Source organism: Rhodamnia argentea, chromosome 9 (genome assembly GCF_020921035.1).
Source record: "Rhodamnia argentea isolate NSW1041297 chromosome 9, ASM2092103v1, whole genome shotgun sequence".
NCBI classification, from domain to species: domain Eukaryota; kingdom Viridiplantae; phylum Streptophyta; class Magnoliopsida; order Myrtales; family Myrtaceae; genus Rhodamnia; species Rhodamnia argentea.
The window spans coordinates 21,066,022-21,074,466 of record NC_063158.1 but is presented as its reverse complement, the minus strand read 5'-3'; the positions used below and the strand labels follow the sequence as shown (position 1 = coordinate 21,074,466).

Below are 8,445 nucleotides of genomic sequence, written 5' to 3'. Positions count from 1 at the left end.
CGCATAGTGACCATATTTGCCACACTTGTAGCACTCGATGTTGGAATAATTTGACCGACCGCCTCTTCCACGACCGCGTCCTCTTCCACGCCAATTCTGTTGATTTGATTGCCCCTTCTCCTCATGATACCCTTCTTGACCGTGGCCTTTCCCACCGCGACTATTTCCTCGACCACCACGGCCATGCCATTTACCTCGAAAGTTTTGAGAATAGAGTATCTTTTCGTCATTGATCGATGCTTTGGTTTGAAGTACCTGCTCAAGTGTCTCCTCCTTCTTCTTCTTCTTACGATGTTCATGTGCCATAAGGGAACCGGCAAGCTCGTCGACCGTGAACGTTGCTAGATCCTTTGACTCTTCTATGGCACATACCACATTCTCGAAACTGTCGGTTAACGACCTCAAAATCTTCTCCACGACCTGCGCATCGGACAACTTTTCTCCGTCTCGGTTGAGTTGATTCACCACGGTTTGAACACGCGTGATGTAATCGAACACACCTTCCGACTCCTTCATCTTCATGCCTTCCAACTCGCTGCGAAGAGTTTGAAGGCGAACTTGTTTAACTCGGTCGGCTCCTTTGTACGCAGTCTCCAAGATGTCCCACGCTTCTTTTGAAGTTTTCGCACTCGCAATCTTCTCAAAGCCCGACTCATCAACAGCTCGGAACGGCATGTACAATGCCGTCTTATCTTTTGATCGCGTCTCTTTCAACGCCTTATTTTGAGCCGCCGTATATCCTGCGGTAGATTCCGGTTCTTCGAAACCTTCTTGAACCACCTCCCAACAATCCACGTAACCGAGAAGAGCTTTCATTTGGATGCTCCAATTCTCGTAGTTCACCTTCGTTAATCGGGGCAGCGACACATTATTGATTACACTCCCCATCAGCTTTGATACCAATTTGTAAAAAAAATAATTGTTGGTTGCTAACTATGAACTTGTGGAGAAAAAAAAATTTCGAAGAGAGGCTTTATTCTCGATTCTGTGTATTCCTTACAAGCAATACAATGATTTATTTATAGGTTGTAGTCCGCCCTTCTAAAACTGAAATAAACTTAATTATAGGCAATTCTATTAATAGCCATAAACCAAAATTAAAACCCATTATCACCCGTAAGAGTAACTGCTGACTCTTGACATTTCATTTTCCTATAAAACTGCTGAAATAACGCACTAATAAAATACGGACATTTAATGTTTATTCAACGATACGTTCGGTGCCGCTGGTCGAGGTGGCGTGGAACAAAACAATTGATGCTTGAGAGAACGGGACTGGCAATTTCGGTGGGAGAACGGGCGGTGGAGCGTTGAAGTTGAGAACGCCAAATGCTTCTCTTATGGAAGGACGGGCGGTGTAGTCCGGATGGGCGCACCACAGCCCTACGACCATCGTGCACTCCAGTTGCTTTTCGTCGAAATCGGTACCAAGTTTCGACTCCGCCGCATCGAGTATCCTCCCGGTCCCGTACTGCTCCCAAACCCAGTCCACCAGCCGAACTTGGCCTTCCTCAGCCCTCGGTTCGATGACTTTTCTACCGCAAGCTATTTCTAATAGGACTACTCCAAAGCTATAGACGTCCGATTCCCTACTTGCCTTGCCCGTGTAAACGCATTCGGGAGCCATATAGCCCATGGTTCCGGCCAACACTGTCGTTTCCAACCCTTTGGCATGGTCGACTAGCCTAGCCGGACCGAAGTCCCCTAATTTAGCATTGAAATCGGAATCGAGCATGATATTGCTGGACTTTATATCGCGGTGCACGACGCACCTGTTCCCATTCTTCATGAAGGTAGAGCAATGCCAAGGCCGTGCCTTGCGCGATTTTGTACCGCTTCTCCCACGGCAAGAAGGTTCGTTCTTTGAATAGATGAGAATCAAGACTACCGTTTGACATGTATTCATAGATAAGGAGGAGTTCCTTCTTCTCATGGCACCATCCGATGAGTTGGACTAAGTTTCTGTGCCGGAGCCGGCTTATGGTCTTCACTTCGCTGGCGTACTCCTTTATCCCTTGTCTTGCTCCCGGGCTGATCTTCTTGATTGCGACACGAGCATTCACGCTGGTCAAGTAACCTTCATACACTCTCCCAAAGCCTCCTTCCCCAAGTAACCGTTCAATTGCGAAATTGTCGGTCGCCGCGACCAAGTCCTTGTAGTAGAATTTCTTGGGCCCTGGCACCTGCTCGAATTCTTCATCGATTGCCAGATCATCTTCTTCTCCGCTCATGGAAGTTCCCTTTCTCTTCGAACGGTGACGAAACCAAATAAAGGCTAGAGCAAGAATGAGCAAAACGAAAGAACCTGAGCCTAAGGTGGCCCATAGCCATAACTTGCTCTTTTTTCCAGCCACTTGCACATTGGAGCTGAATTCCCATGCCTCAATAGTGTGCAACTCGAAAATTGTACCCGTGGAAGCCGAGAAACCGAAAGTCACCCACTCCGGCAAGTAATCTGTCAGGTTGACTATATCATAGATGGCGGAGGAATTTATGTTGGTACCCGTGGCATTGGCGTCTGTCATGACGACGCTCAAGTTCTGCGTGCTTGAATTGTACGATATTGTAGCGTTGATCCACCCAGCGCTCATGATTTTATCCTTGAACCAATCCACACAGCTATATTTCGAGGAGTTGAGATTATTCAAGTCTATACCGACATGTGCAACCTTCGAACAATTCGGGTCTATGACCACAGAGGGGACGACGTTGTGGAAAGTGTCGAACTCGACCGCTACAAACCAATCGGAAGAGTTTGAAAGGTCGCGGCCTGGATCTATAATAGCCAGGGCGCCAAACGACGAGTTGTTCGGGAGGTGAGACCCGTTGGGGACGAGAAAGAAGGTCATTCCATCGGCGAAATTCGTCTCCCCCAGCGAATTGATGGCGAAGGTGAATCGAGTAGTGAAATCGGCCACGTTCCCCGTCGCCTTATCCCAGAGGCGCATCGGCTCGCGGTACGTGGCCCACCCCACATTCTCGGTGGGGGCCTTGTCCCGATCGACCCCCGTAACCCTGATGGAGCCGTTCTGAATTTCCGCGTTGCCTTCGACTTTAATGATACTCTCGTTGAAAGCCGTGAGGCTGAAATCGATGCCCTGAGACGATGCCGAAGCAGTGAAGGCGTTGGCTAGAGAGAGAACCAAGACCAAGAGCGATCGAAGCTCTCCGGCCTTGAAGCTCTGGAAATCTGAGCTGTGAAGTTCCATCCTCGTTTTAGCACAGCTTTTCTGGTGCTTTGACTGGTTACATGCGCATATAAATGAACGGGGAGTGGCCGGCTCCCCGCATGACTTAGCCTTTTGGTTCTTGAACAACTCGCAGTCCATCTTGGAACGGTTCAGCGAAAACGAAAACAAGAAATGTCCACTCACGAGCCTCCCCGACGACTAGTCTCTGGACCTGGAGAAAAAAAAAAGTTAAAATTGACAAAAACAACACGGTGTGCTAGGAAAAAAATAATAATTTTCAACGCAATAATTAGTACAATCTAAAAGGGTCGTGCTATCAAATATCTCAGGGAACACTTCCGGATTAATTAATTAATTAATTAAAAAAATTGCGTCGCGAAGGGTTGATCGCACGCATGAACCACCACGAGAGAAACCAAGCCCATGGAAAACCTAGGTTTCCTTTGTTGGTCCTCACGCAAGTTAGTCTTTACTTTTAGGGAACAATTTGTTTTGCGAAAATTAAGTAATTTAGAAAATATTTTCCTGAAAGTTATCGCACGTCCATCGTCCACGAAAATATGGGGACATAAATTATTGCCTTTTCAAATCATTCGTTTTCGAAGCAAAGGAAGCCTTAAACGCTAGCCCTTCCGTTTTCGCTTGTTTGGAATCCGAAGGGTTCGGGAGACCCCGTCAAAAAAACAACAATTGACCATCGGGCGACTCAGCGGCCATATATTGGCCATCTACACATGACCTATATTTGGTATTCAATCGATTTTTAATCACCTAATCGCGATTTCAATGATGTTTAGGTTAAGCCACATAATTTGGTGTACCGATGTGATCGCCTGCGTATGGAGGAGACTTGCATATGAATGCAAAGAAAATGACGGAAGGTTGGGTTGGAGACTTCGTCAATGTTACGCTTTCGTCTTTTTTTTTTTTTTTTGCCCTTTTTGTGGTCGAATGTCGTGCTTTCGTTATTCGGTCAAAAACACCAATTGACCATCAGCGCCTGGGCCACATATTTGACCTTTGACCTTCAATAGTTTTTTTATTGCGCTATCATTGGGGAATGATCAAACAAATTAGGTTAAATGAAATTAATGATCGTGAACTTTAGCTAAATATACAATGTGATTTTTGAATTTTAAATTTGTTCAATGTGATCTCTAAATTTTTTTAGTCCAATATGCAATATTGGATCCGAACTTTTAATTTATTCAATGTGACCCCTGGACGTTTGGTACATGTTTGATTTAGTCCCTAAACTATCTCAAAATGTTCAATATTGTCCTTAAACTTGAGTTTTTTTTTTATCTGGTCATATTCTACTCTATTTACAAATACAACCATGCTCCCTCCCCATGCGTCCCCACCCCCACTCCCCCCAAAAGTGGGGATTCGAATCCGCCAACTCCCCCTTCCCAAGTGAAAAGAGTAGTCACTGGGATAAAACCCGAGTGATTAAACTTGAGTTAATTAAAGCACTACATTAAACATTAAATACGAATGAATCATTTTACCTCACTGAATTTCTTGTGTAATACAAGTTTTCCCCCCATTTCTTTAATTCATGCAGTTCTTTAAGAGCTGAACACTTATATTTTATTTTGTAATTTTTAAGACTAGTTATACCACAAGCTTTTTCCATCGAGTAAATTCAAGTATCTAAACGGAATTTCCTTTCGATTGCATTAAGAGTGTATTTGTTTTGTGAAAAATAGGTAGTTTTGAAATATTCTTTTGCAAAAATGTTCGTTTGTATTACTTCCAAAAACGAATGAATGAACAGGAAGATATTTTCATCATTTACAGAAATATTATGACATAAATTATTTTTTATATGAAAATATTGTTTATCAACTAATTATTTCGAGTGATATGAGCGATTAATTTCAGAAAAAAAAATTACGAATCATTCATTTTTTCACAAAATAAAATGGAACTTAAATTTCATTAAATTTGGACAAGTGCTGTTAATCGTCAGTTGTGTTTATTCCATAATTCCACGTCGGACGATATCATGCTATGGTTGAAGAATCTCAACCATGTTCAAATGTAGCCGCATAGGTAATGCCACGTCTCTCTCTTTTGAAAAGAGGCGACTTACAGCTCGTTTGAACACTAGACTTCTTGCCGATACTTGAGAAAAGAAAAAATTCAGACATGACGGTTCTATTTTTCAGCTTGGTAAGAAAAAAGAACTCCTCCCTTATCTGAGAGTTCCGTCTCCAGCAGCTCAGACTCTGATCTGTTCAAGGGGAGATCAAACTTTCGAGATGTGAAAAAGGGGTACTGAATCGAATGATCATCGGAATCGTGCGTGATATTGCTAGACTTTATATCCCGTTGTACGACGCATTGTTCTCATTTGTCGTGGAGGTAAAGCAACGCCGATGCTATGCCTTGCGCGATTTCACCAACGTATGTTAATTGGTTGACTTGGACATTTCAATGACAGATGACCCCCAACCGATCTTCACCAACGTATAATCCATGCCTAGACTACTTGGTGGGCGGCAACTATTTTGAAAGCAACTGCTAGAATTATGTTCGCCCCACAAGAAAACAGCCGGTGTCTTGTCACTTTCGATTCAACCTTGTTGGACGGGCGATTCCCCGAAGACCGCTGAAGTCAAGATTCATCGGTTCGGAGAAAGTCTTAAAAGTTGCTAGCTCGCCGTGTCAAAACCGTAGTTGCGAAAACACGATATTGCAACCTTAGGCCAATCATGACCACAACCTTTAGAAAGTTTATCGCCAAACATGTTGACATACTAAGAATCACCAAGGTAATATCAAGCCTGACCGGATTTTAACTTTAGAAAGTTGCCAGATTTAAAACATTAAACGTAAAGGAGAGAACATACAGAACACCAACAGCCAAAAGGACCTCATGAATTTTGAGAACTCTCCTAAAATGTCTAACAAAGGCAAAAAAAAAAAAAATCAGTGCTGCCTGGTATAGAGTCCAAAGTAAACAAATGGTAATAAAAAACAAGACCAACCTGCCAAAGAAAACCATTCACGAGCATTCAACATGGGAATCTAATGCACAACCTAGGGGTGAGCAAATCGGACCACCCAGACCGGACCGGGACCGGTGGTCCGATTCCCGGTTCTAGAGGGAGCGGTCCGGTTCCCAGTTATAGGGTCCTAGGACCGGACCACCCGGATAGGACAGATTGAAATTTTTTTTTTTAAAAAAGTTACCCTCTCTTTACTTGTTAAGGGTGTCCAATAAATTTTACCAAATTGAGAAGCTATTGGCACTCTCTATTTTTTATTCTCCTATGTAAAAGTCTTTTTTGTTACACTCTGTTTTATTTTTTGAAAGTAACCAAGCTCATGTACTCCATGTTAGGAATGGTACATTTTTTTTTTTTTTTGCATGTGTCCGGTCCGATGGAACCGTCAAGGAACCGGACCGGACCGATGGTATGGTTCTCGATGCCGAAAAATTGAGAACCGAGACCACCGGTCCGGCTCTCCATTCTTGAGGGGAACCGAACCGGATCGGGAACCGATTACCCCTAAAACAACCCATCACAGGGAACAGATGGCATAGAATGAGCAACCACAATTTTGGAAGATAGACCAACATAGTGCCCAAAAAGCAGACTGATGGTGGGTACATTTTTACTAATCATCATCAAGAGTGAGAATCTGAGAGTGAGGGAGGAGAGGCTGTGCTGAGAGAGGGATTATATGCCCAGGGTTGAGGACATATGGTGAGCAGCACAGGTTCCAACAGTACACCAACCTTGTAACTAGAGAAAAGTGTCAAAAAAGTCCTAAACCTATTGCATTAATGTCAATTCAGTTCTAAACCTTATTTTGATACCAATTCAATCATAAACATTTTGTATTTATGCCAATTAAGTTCTAAACTCTTTATTAGTGTCAATTAAGTCCTAAACCTTTTACAATAGTGCCAATTTAGTCCTAAAACTTTTACATTTATGTCAATTGAGTCAATTCGATCAATTTTGATTGGAAATCACCGGCATGGACGTCAATTATCCTACGTGGCACGGTTGGCGCTAACGTGGATATTTTTTTAATATTTTTTTATATTTTAAATAATTTTAAAAAAAATCAAAAAATCCTTAAAAAATTATTTAAATATCAAAATAATATTAAAAAATATCCAAGTTAATGCTAGCCGTGCCACAACAGATTACGGAAGCATTGCATCTGAATTTGTACCAATTGAATAGGTTTAGGACTTTTTTGGTACCTTTTTCTCACAAGATTCATGATAAATGTTGTTTATTACAATCCTTTTTTATTTATTGTTCTAAAACATAAGAGTCATTTTTTAAAATTTTTATGAGTAGTTATTACACAAATTGGTAAGATAGATTAACCAAGTGAGTAATTCAAGTATCTAAGCGAATAAAAAATTTCCACTACTTTTCTGCCGAAAGATAGTTGCCTTAAATACCCACGAGTAAATTTCTCGAAATGAAGTTGAAAGCTTGCTGGAAAATTTTCTCTTTCTTAGTGTACGTTTTTTTCATGAAAAATTCAAAATTAAAAAAAAATGGAAGAATGATTCGTTATAACACTTGAAAAAATTTCCACTGTGCTTGGCCTCAAGAACCCCCAACACTAGTTGCAAGGCTCATGGCAACGGGCCCTGGACTAGAGAGGTTAGGGTCGGGTTCGAACCTCGGTGTCCCTATTGGGTGCATCAAAGCCACACCTAAGACTCCGACCGTCATGACCGAGTACATTGAGGCGGGCTGAGGACACGAATGTTGATGCCCGAGACGTCAAGCCCCAAAACATTGAGGCTAGGCTCGGGGTTCTCGAAGCCTACGCCCGTGTTCATATCCATCAAGGCCGGGCCCCGGACCTTGATGCCCGTGCTTAGGTCACCAACTCCCGAGCCCCAAGTCTATCGAGGCCAAGCCCGGGAGTCCCATGTCCGTGGTCGAGTCCCCTTAGCCTGCGCTCCGGTCCCGAAAGCTTGTGCTCTCATCCTCAACGCTCGAGCTGGGCCCATCAAGGCCGTGCTGGAACCCCAACGCTGGTGCCTCTGTCTTTGGTGCCTAGGCACTGTCCATTGAGGCAGTGCATGGGACCTCAGCACCCGCTCCTCAATCCGCGGTACATGGGCTCATGTCCACCGAGGCCGGGCCAATGCTCGGGATCCCGATCACCCACACCAATACCAGAGTCCTAGCCTTGCCTCGATTGACCTAGCCTTGGATTGTGGTCCCAATTTCGAGCATTGGCGTGCGAGGCTTGGCCTCAATGG

General features: G+C 43.5%; 1 pseudogene; it reads right to left on the bottom strand.

Moving 5' to 3' along the window:
• Positions 1–1,201: 1,201 nt before the first annotated feature.
• LOC125316471 lies at positions 1,202–3,211 on the bottom strand (annotated as a pseudogene).
• Positions 3,212–8,445: the final 5,234 nt, after the last annotated feature.